We start from the raw sequence: 14,899 nt of genomic DNA, 5'->3' as shown, positions 1-14,899 counted from the left end.
GAAGGAAGCATTATAATTCTGAGAGGACCCGTGAGGTTGGTCAAAGTGCATTAAAAAAAGAAGATTGTAAAACAAAACAAGGCACACATCAGTGAATACTGAGCATGGGGAGTACATATGGAATGTTGACTGTCAGCTGTCAACTAGGGTGGAATGGCCTGCTTGCAGCAATGATGAGCATAATAATTGAGAGTGACTCTTTGCCTTTGCTAATGCTTTACTTGCATACTTGCAAATAAAGCTAATATTACTGTAAGTGAGAGCCTGTGTGGTGTAGTGGTTGGAGTGTTGGACTGTGACCTGGGAGAGCAGGGGTTTGAATCCCCACTCAGCTATGAAGCTCACAGGGTGACCTTGGGCCAGTCACTGCTAGGATGGCCATGCTCAGGGTCCACAACTGGATGCAGTGATGCCTTAATACCAGTCCATCATCCTCCACACCAGTTGTTGGAAACCACAGGAGGGGAGAGTTGTTCTTGTGCTTGAGTCCTGCTTGTGAGTCTCCTGCAAGAGGCATCTGACTGGCTAGACTACATGGGCTGGACTATGTGGGCCACTTGCCTGATCCAGCAGGCTTTTTTATGTTCTTATATAAGTCACCTTGAACTCCTTTGAAGAAAAAGTAGGATATAAATGCAACAAATAAATAAGTGTGCTCTCTCTCTCTCTCTCTTCTACAAGAAACCAAGCCTTGCTATGCTGACCTTGTAATTTCTGACTTCTTAGAGAAATGGTGAGCTTATAATGATATTCTTCTATGGCAGATTCATCTTAACACAATTCTGTAGACATTTCTTTAATCATGCTGAATCCCATCCTCCACCGTGAAGCACCTTCTCACATCTCCATCACTGCATTGAAAAACCATTTCCAGGTTCTTTTTTATGCTTTCTCTTCTAATAAATGTGTAGCTGATGAAAGGGGATAGCTCCTGACAAGAAAAGATATACTGTGAATATCTGCCACACAGACTGGGAATTTCATCAAGGAGGAAAGATACAGGGCAGGGGGTGTTTTGGACAAGCTGCCCCCATTATGCCTCTTTCTGCAAGAACAAAGAAAGACTATTAATGCACAGCAGAAAGGAGTGGGGTCATAAATTAGTGGAGATAATTGGGAAAATAGAGGTTTGCTGAACTAAGGATGTAGCGACATAGTGAGGGGGGTTGCAAATTTTCTGGCCAGTGGTGGAAAAAACTCCTGTGCCTTTAATACTGTAACAAGGGTGGGGGAAATCAACTTGTTCAGTTTGGTCAATCTGTAAAATCCTTGAGTGTCCCTTTCAAACCTATGATCCTGTGTACCGTAGTTAAGGGTTGAATCTGCAAGAGACAACCAATTAGAATGAGGTTGTATTGTTGCTATAGAGACAAATGGGGGCAACCCCCCCCCATACCTGCTTGGAAGCAACATTGCCTTGTAGGGTAGGAGAACAAGAGCCACAGGGTTTTTTGTGTGTTTCTGACTGATGCTGGAAGCTGGAGACACAGAGTTGTGTCCTGCTCTTTGCTGGACCCAAAACTCGGGATTTGGGCTTTATTGGAAACCTGATGGCAAAAACCAGATTGGCTGGAGTGCTAATGCTGTGGCTCCCTCTATCCTGTGCTTGTAACCTTTTGGCTGTTATTCTCCATCCTAGGTGATGTGGCATCTAGCCAGGTGCGGTGCATAAAGGCCCACCCATTTGTCTCTATGGCAACTTCTGAGTATATGAAAATAACAGTACTTAAGTGCCTGGCCCAGGCCATTACCTTACCAAATGAAGTGATTTGCCAATTTAGCAGGCTTCCTTTTATACATTGTAGTCTCACAGGTTTGGAAGGGACCAATAGTTATCACCTAGACTGACCCCTTACTATGAGAAACTGCCTTATACAAGCCCCAGACCATTGGTCCATCTTATTGTTCTCAGGGAGTGGCAGCCGCTTTCCAGGATTTCAGACAGGTGTCTCTCCCAGCTCTACCTGGAGATGCCATCAGGGATTGAACCCAGGACCTCCTGCTTAAAAGACAGGTGTTGCTGCCAGTTAACTATGGCTGTTCCCCATCATCCTTTGGTAATGGGCACAGCTTCCAACGATTCACAGCCAAACTGATTCCAAGAACATTTAGCATTTTCTCCCTCTCTCCTGAATTGATGGAGAGATAAATGGGCAAGAACAAATAATGGGTTTCGCTTTGCCCAATAAACTGTGAAAGGGGCTGAACAAGTCCAATGATCTGTCAAATTTAAATATTCTTTAGGACACCCCATTGTATTATCCTTTATGACAAACCATTATATCATGGCAGATAACGAAATCATTTGAATAAATGCAACTCCTTTTTATTAACTATACTCTTTGTGGAGGTTAAAATGTTCACAGTAATCTGTCAGTACAGTGAGTGACTGGCTGAGCATTAGAAGACTGAAAATTGAATAGTACCAGAATGGTACCTTTTAAGCTATTAAGCAGGTCTGCTGTTAGTCAAAGTATCATTGGTTTATTCAGGGTGAATAACAGTTCAGCGTGTACAATTTTTTTGTGATATTTCAAACCAGCTGAATTCTGTGACCTCTGAATTTTGCCGCCTCTAAAGGTGCTCTCAGGATAAAGATTGGGTAAAAGACCCAGCGGCTTTGCTGCTTTAATGGTGCAGCTGTGAAAAAGAGATATTACTTTCTGGAGATGGAATTTTCTTTACCCCGCAGTGTACAACCTTTGGTGTCAAAAGATTTTGGCCTGACTGCAGTTCCCACAGTCTATGTTGCAGAAACTGACATGTATTTTCAGGAGATCAGCAGGTTAATTTTTTTAGTTGATTGACTGAGCAGCAACTTTCTTACAGGCTGGCTCATTGATTAAGTTTAAATCCTTTCATATTAGCAGAATTCAAACACAGGTGACTTTTCAATAGGTTTACCTATGAGATTACCTTACCCCAGACACACCCACTCAGCCACTTCAATTGGCAGAAGGTGCAAATTGTTACAGGAGCTCAAATTAACTCATTCCACATTTGTAAGAATTCAATCTTTTAGTGTGGCAGTACCTACCCTTTGAAACTCCCTGCCTATTGATATATTTTCAGCGCCTGCTAAAATGATTTTTGTTTGCACAACCCTACCCAGAAGTTCAGAAAGTTGATACAAGTTTTAATCTAGTTTTAGTCCATTGTTTTAACCTTTTGAAAGTCTTAAATTATTGTTGTTAATTCTTCTTATTGATAGTTTTGGTGTGTTATCTTTTGTGTGTGTGAACAGCTTTGAGGTTTTCTTTTACATCCAAGCAGTGTATATATTTTATCAAGCAAACAAACAAATATGGGAACCCTCCACTTGCTTGAGTGTTGCAAATAAATTTAAAATGGTACCCACTTAATGGAGACAAAGGATGGACAGACACAGCAAATTGGAGAAAAAGAAGGTGAGGTTTTATTGCTGAGCAATAATGGACCCAGTTGGAATCCTTTCCAAAAGACTGGGACCCCAAAGCATTCAAGTTCTGAGATTATATACTTGAGTACAGCATCACAGATCATGAGACAATCACGAACACCAGCAACGAATCACCAATAAGCGCATTCTGTCAGCTCCTGACAGCGCACAGAGTATAACTTCCAACTTCTGCTTTCTTTGTCTGTACAGTAAAAGTACAGTCTGACCTTTTCCCTAGTTGATGGAACAGGGAATCGAAACTTCAGCTAGGAGGGGATCTCTTGGCGCTAACTCCCCCATGCATCTATTCATGTAGGGGTATTGCGGTCAGCCCTTCCTGTTTCGTGTCCAGAATTAGTCTGGAGCTGAGGGGGAGAGATGTACCAGCATCTTCTGATTTATAGCTTCCCCTTTCTCTAGGGTGCAAAAAGCACTGGGGGAAAGGTCGAGCCGCTTGCTGTCAGACTAGGCAAAAAAGCTTTTTTTTTTATTCAAATGGATTATAAAAATCACTGTAAGCCCTGATTATGTGTGAGCATATGTGAATATATTGATTACTGATAACTGATTATATGAATAACTGATTATATGAAAAGCCTAAGGATAATAATCCTCTAGGGTCCTGCTTCAGCTGCACCCCACCAAACAACTGCTAAAAGTTTACCAGTCAAGCCAGTTATAAACTTGCAGCCCTAATCTCATACCCTCCAACATCCTGGGGACCAAAATCAAGGTGCCTCTTTTTTGGCCCCAAGCTCTTGCACATATCCAAGACCAAAAAATGGGTGCCTTTTGTTCCGGTGTACTGTGCAAGACTGAAAGGGGTGTGTCTTCCAGTCCAGCACTCTGGTGCAAGGCAGCTGACTCATGCCAGAGCGAGTGTCTTTTAGTCTGGTGTTCTGGGTCGAGCCAGCTGACTCACGCCAGAGCGATGGACAAAAACAACAACAAAACGGGACAACCTGGGATCCAATACAGATTTCCCTTTGTGCCACTTTTCTAGGCATACATAGGTCTGAGCTTTCAAGTTCCATGTCTGAGCACTTTTCATTTTGCCCTGGTGCTTTCCCCACAAAGACACACTCTTTACCACCAAACAGCATTCTGCAGAAAATCCGAATTGCCATTTGTCTTGATTCAGCATTTTATGAGAGGGTTTTCCAGGGAACCCTGGGGGCAAGGGGAAAGCACTCGGACACAGCGCTTTCAAGCACATACCTGTGACTAGAAAGTGTGGGGCAAAAGGAATGTGTGGATGAGTCTCCATAGTTGTCAAGGCTGGAATGCTTCATAATATGTAGCCAAATTAGTTCCTCTCCATCTTCCTTTATTTTATTTTTTTATATATAGATGAATTTCATGGACATATACTCTCGTGACCTTATACTCTGGAAAATAAAGGGAACTTATATTCCATAAACTCTAGGGAAATTGCATGCTTTAGATTACAGATCTTTAATGAAGGCAATCCAAAATGAGATGGGAGCAGAAAAAATCTATGCTGGGCAGAATTCATTTGGTACAAATGACCTTTCTTCCAATGTTTTCTAATTTGTTTCAGGAGCCCTCTATCCCACTTTCAACATTAACACAATAATCATCACAATAAAATGGCAGAACTGGCTTGGATCTATGTGGGTTGTAGCCCAAAACATCTGGATGAACTCAGATTGAGAAAGGTCTGCTTTGTAGCACTGGGACAAAGAAGGCACTCTTCAACATACTGTTAGGCACCACCCTAGTCTCTGAGTGGTGAGAAACTCCAGGGGCTCCTGTGTTTACCCAGGTTTGGTTTCCTTGAAATGAAGTGTGGGAGAAAACACCATTTCAGGGTCCAATATGGAGGCAGTGTTCAAAACTCCTATTGTTCTAGGCGCATTTTGTGACAGGGAATTTCATTAGGGTGAGAGGTTTCTGAGCTCTGGGCGCAGTACTGCACCTAAGATTTCAGATTAAAACTGCAGAGTGGAAGGAACGGAGGACCTTTTTCTGCCTCCCCACTTCCAGCTACTCTCTGAAGACTGGAGAAGAGACCCTCTTAAGAATATTAGGGGGAAGGCAGGGGAAGGACTAGACCCTGTGAAAAATGAATGTAATATTTTAACTGCATTTCATTCATTTTCAGCTTTGTATTCTTGTTATAAAAAAGCGCACTTAGACATTCCATAACCTAGTTTTAAGGAGCCATTTAGCTCCTAGCTTTCATATCTCAGTTTCTAACGTTGTATGGAGGCTCACACCCAGGGCTGCCAGCTTGGATAAAATATTGAGGGGGAGGGCAGGTAAGCCCCTCACAGCATAATTGATCACAAGGCACACACCATTTGACACGCACCCATCAACTTGGGGGGTAGCCCCCTTAAATATTTTATTAGGGGACTGAAAGGATCAGCCCTTGCATTAATCTTCTAAGCATCAACATAGGCTTGTCTAAAAATTGTTTTGGTTTAGCAGGCACCAAAAGCAGTATGGCATGATCACATCTTACATAGGAATTCATACTCAAACCTTTGGAACCAGGGCCTCCCAGGACTTCTGGAGCCAATGCACCATGACCCCAGGATGCTCTCCCTAGATCTCATTGAGCTGTCCAAGTTCCCAAAAGATCTCGGAGCATCTGAGACCCAGTGTGCAACAAAGGCCCTGCTTCCCAAGTGAGCCCCAGAACTTAAATGCTCTTTTTGTGCAAAGTTCTCTTGGTGCAAAAACAGTGTTCAAACCAGAGCTTTCCAAACTTTTTAGATATGCATCATTTTGCGACACAATAATCTAGTTTTACTAGCAAGTTAGAGGTTAAACTAACCACTTTCCAGCCCTGGGAGGAGCACAGGGAGCAATCATGCAACACACCTACACATTGCAGCTGACACACTAATGTGTCGAGTTTGGAAAGCTCTGATTTAAACTCTCTGCCTTGCTTGCATTTAACATGCGCAATTTCAACCAGTTGCTTTCAACTGCGTATGTGCACAAAATGTGATCGTACTATACAGTGAAGTATGTCTCTTTGCGCATCTAGTGAAGGCAGCTTATGCCAGCAGCTTTAGGGACCTCCTTCTGCAGTCACAGGCCCATCAATCCACACACAAAACCTGGACCACCGACTGCCAATTTTCTGCAGCTTCCTGTCTACTTTCCACACCCACAAATGCTTTCAGACCTGGTGATGTGGCTGTTTCGGGCTCCTAGCAAACACAAGCCCAAGGGACCAGCAACTGTCAGCAGGCAACTGGGGTGATCTGTGCAATCAATAGAATTATTTTGCCCTCCAGCTTCACAGCAGGTTGCTTTTGTCTGGAAATCACATTAATGTCTTCCTCATGGTGCAACAGTGGGTGACAGCATTACAGGAGGCTGGAGGCAGTTAGTGTGGTGTGTCATAGCAGGAGTTATTCTGAACACCATCCTCTCAAGAATTTTTTTTATGTAAGGTATAAGAACTTATGTCTACTATATACATTATGAAGGTGCTTTTTGGAATTCAGACCATGGCCTCAGCCCATATTTAAAAAGGTTGAAAATTGCCAATAGCTACTCAAAACAACCTCTGCTGGTTTCTGAAACACCCTCTTGTGCAGTTAGATTTGATACACAGTAGTGAGCTATCAATTATATGATCAACGCAGTTTATATCAATTTCCCATTTAAGAAGCAGAAACATTGAATCATTGCATGATTCTGCAAGAGAGTGATTTTCCAGTTAAGCCTTGTGTTGTCAGATGTTTCTCATGGGTGAAGTATGGAGGAAAGATCACAGGATGATTAAGCTACAGTGCAACTCCCAACCTTTCCCCTTGCCATCTGCTCAGTTGGAACAGATCCTTTTTGTCAAAGATATGGTTTTCTTTTAAATGAACAGCTAAGATCTTGGGTCATTCTGTTTTTTGGAGCAAAGTGAAGATGGAAGTCATTCATCTCACACATGCCTGCTATGACGCCTGCCTAAACTTCTGCACAAAAGAAAAAATTTGTGCCCCTTGGGGAGGTGCAGATCACTTTCCCCGGGGACCTTCCTCTCTTCTCTCATATCTGGCTCTATAGACAATTGCATAGTGCAGAATTCCGCAACTCAGTTCCTACAACTTCAATCAATGGAACTGGAACTCCTACAGGTGCCACATAATCCCTGTTTCACATTTTTAAGAACTTGATCTTTTAATGAGGCAGCACCTAGTTTGGAACTCCCTGCCTATTAATATCAGACGGGTGCCTTCATTGTACTCTATTTGGTGCCTGCTAAAAAAACCTTTTTAGATAAGCCTATCCAGCAGTTTAGAAAGCTGATGCGAGTTTCAACCTGGTTTTAGTCTATTGCAGTTCTTTTTTTTAGGAAAAAAAGATGGCAATTCTCACCATGTTGTTGATACAGTAAGTGCCACACTTTTTGGGGGGTGCTGGTACTGTGTACCCTTGAGTACCCCCAGAAAAAAACCAGCAGTCTATCGTTATTTTAACTTTTCATAAGTCTTACCTTATTGTTGTTAATTGTCTTGGTGAGAATTTTGTTTTATCATTTTTGTAAACTGTCTCTCTCTCCCCAAGCCCCACATCAAGTGGTTTATACATTTTATGAAATAAAGAGCTTCTCCCCATCTTCTTCAGACTGGGAAGGGGACTGTAGCCTGCAACATTAGCCTTTGTGACTGGCAAGCAGTAGAAAGCCTTTTGACTGGCCCAACATGTTGCATGTTCAGACCCAGAGACCTCCCCCCTAAATAAATTCACACATGACTCAGATTTTAGTTTTGGTTTTTGGCAGAATTTAGGCCACAACTTTGTTGATTACAGCAAGTGAGTGGTTGTATAGGCTCTGGTTCGACTAGCTCCCCCCAATCTTGCAGGCAGCGCTGACCCTGGGCACCACATAGGTCAGCCAAGGGTGAACACCTGGGAAGGTGAAAAGCCGCGAACAGACTCCGTTCACCACCTAGATGCCCCCCTGGACTCAGGTACAGGCACAACCCCCTCTCAGGGGTTGACCAAACCAGTTGAGTCCTTGGATTCCTTTAATGGAATACCCTTTACATAGGGATGGCGAGAGCATTCTCCCATCCCTATCACCTGAACCAGAGCCTATCCGCCACATGAGCCCCGTGCTCACCACCAACCACTCAGACCTGTAACCAATCCCTTAACTCTGCTGACATGGAGGTCAGCCAAAAATCATTCCCAATTATAGATGAACCCCATCAAGCCTGTAAAGGGACACAACACAGAAGGTAATCCCTGGGTGACGGATCACTGTCCCGCCCAAGGTGAGAACCTTCTTGGCCACTGCACTATGCCTCCTGGCCCTCTCGGTGGCAGCTGGGCATTGGCTACCATGCCACAACTGTCGCTGCAATAGCTGCAACCAAAAGATTTTGAGTCCAGGAAGAGCTGCCTTCAGCTCCTCCAAGTCCTCCTGCATGCGGGTCTGCAGGCTCAAGCTGGGAGCTTCCGGCAAATCATTCTTGCCCAGCTGCACCACCATCGCCACAGGCGTGCCTTCCGCAGACACCTTGTTCTGCACCGTTGGGAGAAGCTCATCCCAATGCATTCCTTGTCTGGACACCCAGGAGATGCACATGTGGCCGGGGAGCCCGAGACTGCGTCCAAATCTCTGCACCTCTTAGCCCTGTGTTTGGAGTAACGACTCCTCTGCCACTTGCCACCAGATGAAGGGACTCTAGGCACCGGGAGATACTCCTCCGGAGACTGGACACTGAGCTCTTCCCTTGAAGGAACAGACCGGACCTGTGCAGAACTAAAAATATGTGAGGAGCTTGGCTGGGAGAAAATTTCACCTCCCACATGCTGTGCAGGCTGAAGCCCTGAGCTCCCAGAACCTGGGGGTGCTGACTGCAAACGAGGCAGCCCTGACCGAAAGGCACCATAGTGCCCATACTCCTAGGACGACCCCTAGGACTAGCTGGGACTTGTACTCTGGAAGGCTGAAATTGGGACAGCAAAGCCCCAGAAGGATCATAAACCTCACTCCCTTCACTCACATCCGAAGGACCATGATCCTCAAAAATATTAGAGGATGTAGAGGGGCCGGGCTGAACATCAGGCTGCCTCCCAAATTGCTGGGCCAGTGACTCAAGTTCTGTATTGAAGCAAGCCATGGCAGCAGGGTCTGAGCCAATATTGGCTATAATTGCAGTCAAGCTATCCAGCATAGGCTGATGAACTGCAGGGGCTGGCACAGAACGCAGTGACTGAGAGGGACCTCTAATGACCCTCTTAGAAGGGAGAGCAGGACTGGGATTCCTTTTAATAGGCATTGCGATCCTTTCTTCTTGCTTAGGGGTACTAATTACAATCACACAAAAGGACCCAGGCCTTGAAATGGTGCTCCAGCCTCAACAAGATGGCACTCCCGCCAAGGCAAAATAGCGCTCCCACAAAAAACTAGTCAGGAACGAACCTGTCCCTGCTATCTAAAATGGCAGCCAGAATGAAATGGGGATTTCCCCCCACCCTTAACAAATACCCAACTAAGCTAAAACAAAAGGGGCACAATCAAGGCAAGGAGAGGGAACTCTTGCTGCAATGAAACCAATAAAGGACTTAACAAGCGCTAATAGAGCAGCAATCGCAATTGCCCAAAGTCGCATATTAAGAACAAGGCTGCTGCCAGAGCCGGAACACCAGCCGCTGCAATTTGAGGGAGCGATAAACAGGCAGTGGCAAGCTCCACAATGAGAGCTCTGGGGGCTGGAGCCCCAGAGGGGCAAAGCTCCCCTAGAAGGAAGGGAAAGGGACGGAAAGGGGAAGAGGAACAAAAAGGAACAATAAAAGGCAATAACGAAAAGGGGGAATTAAAAAAACGGAAAGAAATCACCAAGACGATCCATCGAAGGTAAGTCTCTTGGCTGCACAGAGGACACGCTGTTAGCTTGTTCTGAATGCACGAGCCAAAAGAGAAAGCTCTGGGTCACGTGCATAGGTATAAACAGGTCCCTCGATCCATTTGGACTGCGCCCCATTGGTCAGATTGAACCCAACATCGAGGGACCTACCAATCAGGGACCTACCAAACCAAACCAACCCACCCACAACACAGGAGGTTGGTCTCCAGGTCTCACCACAACACGTGCCCTCTTTTAGGGAGGACACAATTTATAAATACTTAGGCCTTTCGTCTTTATTTGCTTAACAAGTCAGTACTCCTCTAATGCTGTTCATTTGACTCTAAACTCCAGGTCAAGTCTCTGACTAGGTATGTGCACCAAATTCATGGTTGTTTTTTTTTTTGGGGGGTGTTGAAATTGCTTATGTGAAGCACAATGTAATTCACAATTTTGTGCCCTTATTGAAGCAAGCACACATTGAGTGGAATTCAGTGAATGTTCTTGGGATTACAATGCCCTGGACCATATTCTTTTCTAAATAGTTAAAACTTTTTTCCTGTAATAATAAAACCTGCTAGGTTAGCTTCCCTTTGCGCATACGCATATCTGATCTCAGTAGTAAGACTTCACAAAATTACGTAAACCGAAACAGGCACTGAAGTTTTCAAAAACAATGAAATCTTGTTAAAGAGAATCAAAATACTGCACAAGAAAGTGGGTTGGGCTCAATAATTCACAATAAAATGGATGAAGTAACATGACATCATCAATTACATCGCTAGCTGTAACTTCTGGTACAAGAAAAGTCTTGTACCTTTGGCCAGTGCCTTTTTTTCTAGGGGTTCTCAATGATACGCAGTAGTGGTACATTTCCCCCCTAAATTGGTAAAAGTGTGGCACTTACTATAACAACTTCATGTTGCAAAAAAGCACTGCCTTTGACCAATGAGGCCAGAAGGCCAAGGCATACTTGTTATCAGCTAATTGAGAAGCTGGCTGTCCCTGGGCTGCTGTTAATTATAGATGGCAAATGGAGCAGGAATCAATTAACTAGCTATTAGGGTAGAGGTCCATCTGGAAGGAAGTATACAATGCTATGCTTGAATGAGAATGGGGGGGGGGCAGTGCTGTTTCCTGGAAAGTGAGTCATCAACTTGCATTAATGGAAATTCCTGAGCTGGTTAATAATTCACAGACAGCATAATATCATTTGAACTAACTAGTCGCTTATTCACATGCAGGTCCTAGTGACATTTAAGCAGCTTCCTAAATTGCAGGGGCGGTTGTACTGTTGGTTCAATTCAAAAGCCCATCTTAGTCCAGCGGTCAACAGCAAGCAGCCGGATGCCGCTTTGGAGAGGCTCGGGAATTGGACATAGAAGCAACAGCCTGTCTTCAAAACTTCTCCGGTGTTTAGAAGTTCCACCGCCATCCTCCTTTTTGAAATCAGGTTGGGTAGGAATGTGGGAGCAACTTGGTTTGATTCACAATGGGTAAAGGTATTAGAAAAGAGGTTAAAGCTCTGTCCCAATATCTTGGAACAAAGAGAACCATGTATAGACTTGAGCAGCTTTGGGGAAAGGTGGGATATAAATGCAATAAGTTAATTAATTATAGAGCCAATGTGGTGTAGTGGTTAGAGATTTCTGCATTACAGGGGGTTGGACTAGATGACCCTCAGGGTCTCCTCCAACACTATGATTCTATGATTCTATCTCACTTGGTATAAGGCAACTTCTTGTGGATTCCCACTCTAAATTTCTGAAGTGCCTCTTTCATGCTGCACTTTTCTCTCCTGCAGTTTCTCTCTGCTTGAATTTACCCTTTCCAAGTTATCCGACTCAGCTTCCAAGAGAATCTCCATTTGTTTCAGGAGAGGGTTTCGAGAAATCTTGTGATTGGTGTAATTTTAACAAGGGAGATGAAGGTGTCGTGCTGAACTCCACAGACATAGTGATTCCTTATTGGAAAGAGGAATGCACCCTAGTTTTGACATGATTTGGCTTATTTTCCTGTAATGCTGGTTGAATTACTCATCAAGATGATACAAACCGTTCGCTTCGCTCTCTGTGACTGCGAGTATATGATTGCTTGCTTAGTAGTTACATGGGTGGATGACTGTGAAATGTTCACATGGGTCCTTTAAAAATTCATCAGATGTCGCTATCAAATCTGGCTGCAAAAGGAGGAGTAGAAAAAATGTGTAAAAAGCAGAAGGACACCGAGACAGGGAAGAGGCATCTTATTGCCAATATTATTTCTTAGCAATTATTGCCAATATTATTTCTTGGTTACTCTTCAGAAGCAGAAGCAACTTTATACTCTAATTTTCTCTCTTCAGAATCCCAGAAAAGCAGGAAGAATAACAGAGTGATTGAAAGTACAACATATTCTGTTCTGAAGTGCTACTCACAGACAAGCCACAAGCTCCAAGCTTAGGGCAAACCTGGATGATATGATGGTGGGAGATCAGCTCTTCCATAGTTTTATAAGGATAAATGCAGCTGTCTAGGCTGTCATTCAGATCAAGGTATGGATCAATCTATCTCTATCTCTATCTATTGTTATAGATTTGGGGTAGGGAAATTCCCAGACATAGCCAGGATTCGCTCGTTGAAAATGGCATCCTAGCGGAATTTTCGGAAAGCGGTTAAAATGTCCCAAAAAACCTGGGCATAAGTGTTGATTTAGCAAAAAACAACTGTTGTGTCTGGATTTTCACTTTTTTGAAATATGGCAACCCTAATTTTTTTTTTTGGGGGGGGGGGACTCCTTAAACCAGGGATGGTGGGAATTGTAGTTCAAAAACAGCTGGAGACCCAAGTTTGAAAAGCCCTACACTAAACCCTGGAAATCAACAAATGCTAGGATTTTGATTATTTGGGATGTGAAGGTAGAACAGAAGCTGCAGAGGAATTCCTGGGCTAGTCTATGCAAAATGACCTGACCAGGCTAGGGTCATTAAGGAACAATAGAGGGCCTTTGAGGGCCATTGGCAATGCTAGAGAACCGTTCTTCCCCCTTGCCCTGAGGTGTGAACAGAGACAAGGGTTTGGAAGGTTGTCAGGGTAACTGGGTATGAGGTGACAGGAAAAGAGAGTTTCGAGCAAGGGTTGCTGGGAGAAGAAAGAAGAAGGTCTGGGATCCACCTTGGGCAGGCTGGAGAGATGCCTTGGACTCTGGGGGTGCACTGCTGTGGGGAACAAGCCCTTCCATGCAGACTAAAGGTGTAATTTGCTCCTAGACCTTCTCTCGAGGAAACAGAGATCCCACTGCTGACACCAGTGTTACAAAAGTATTACTGAGCGGTGGCAAGACTCCAGGGGGTTCCAGGCACTCACCCAGGTTCTGTGTTCCTTTGGAGAATTGAGACATGGCAGAGGCTGTCATAGCTTTAAGAAATATGGTTTAGTCACCTATTTACACCTGCAGTCTGCATGGAGGGAGTCCAGATCTTACATGGTCCTCTGCATACAGCCAGTCCATGACAGATCAGGGGTGAACGAAGGCGTCGTTACACCCGGGGCGGGGCATCACTACGTAGGGCGCATGCGCGGTGTCACTACGTATGATGCATGCGCTGTACGTAGCGCCGCCGCACATGCGCTGTACATAGAGGTTCCAGCGCCGTACAGATGGTGCCGGGATCCTCTGCTCGTGGGTGCAGTGTGATGGCTGCTCGCACCACCACGCCCGGGCTGGGGCGGCAGGGCAAGCACCCCACGGGGTGCCTTCTTGCCACCCACCCAGATGTGGAATCTGGAGCACACCACCACCCTGCCCCCCTGTTGCGACGCCACTGTGACAGATATAAATGCAGTAAATTAATTTTTCTGGAAAATTATATGTTCACAGAGCAGACAACTAAAACATGAAAGGGGATAATGCTCTTTCATGCACTTTGCATGAACATCTTCATAAGGCTGTGAAATGACAAAGCATCTCTGTCCAAATATTTAAATGTAGAAAGATTGTTCAGATTAGGAGGATTTGTTTTTTTTTTTTTTATATAATATTTATTGGAGTTTACAATAAGAATACATGTAACAGACAATATAGCCAATGTCTTAACATAGTTTCACATTTTTTTGGACTTCCTCACATCTCCCGCTCCCACTTTCATCATTATAACTTTTTAGCAGCAATTTGTTATCTTATTTGCATTTTTGTATCCCTTCTATATTTCATAGTCTTCTAGTTCTCAAAAAAAAAAGAGTTATATTTTCTTAATCTCTCTTATTTTCTTAAATCATCTAAGTTAGTGGTGCTCAATTTATTTATGATCTAGCATCCTGCTTAGCATTCACTCAAGTTACAATGTTTTTGTAAATAGTTCTTAAATTTCTTCCAATCCTCCTCCATCCTCTCTTCTCCCAGGTCACAGATTAGGAGGATTTGGCACAAACTCCGGTTCTGTATTTTGGGAGCCTCAGAGACTCCTCATGAAGAACATATTGAAGGGAATCATGCAGGATAGCCATGTTATGCCCACACCCCCACTGCCAGCCCATCATGTGAAACTGCTATATGCACATATATGTCATATGAGCACATAGAGCTCTTCCATGTGAGGGTGTATCCTGGCCCAGCCAGGATCCCTCACATGGAAGAGCTGTATATGTACATCATTATAGTGTTATGAGTT

The sequence above is a fragment of the Podarcis pityusensis genome (genome assembly GCF_964106645.2).
Source record: "Podarcis pityusensis genome assembly, chromosome: Z".
In the NCBI taxonomy this organism is placed as follows: domain Eukaryota; kingdom Metazoa; phylum Chordata; class Lepidosauria; order Squamata; family Lacertidae; genus Podarcis; species Podarcis pityusensis.
This window is presented reverse-complemented; position numbering follows the sequence as displayed.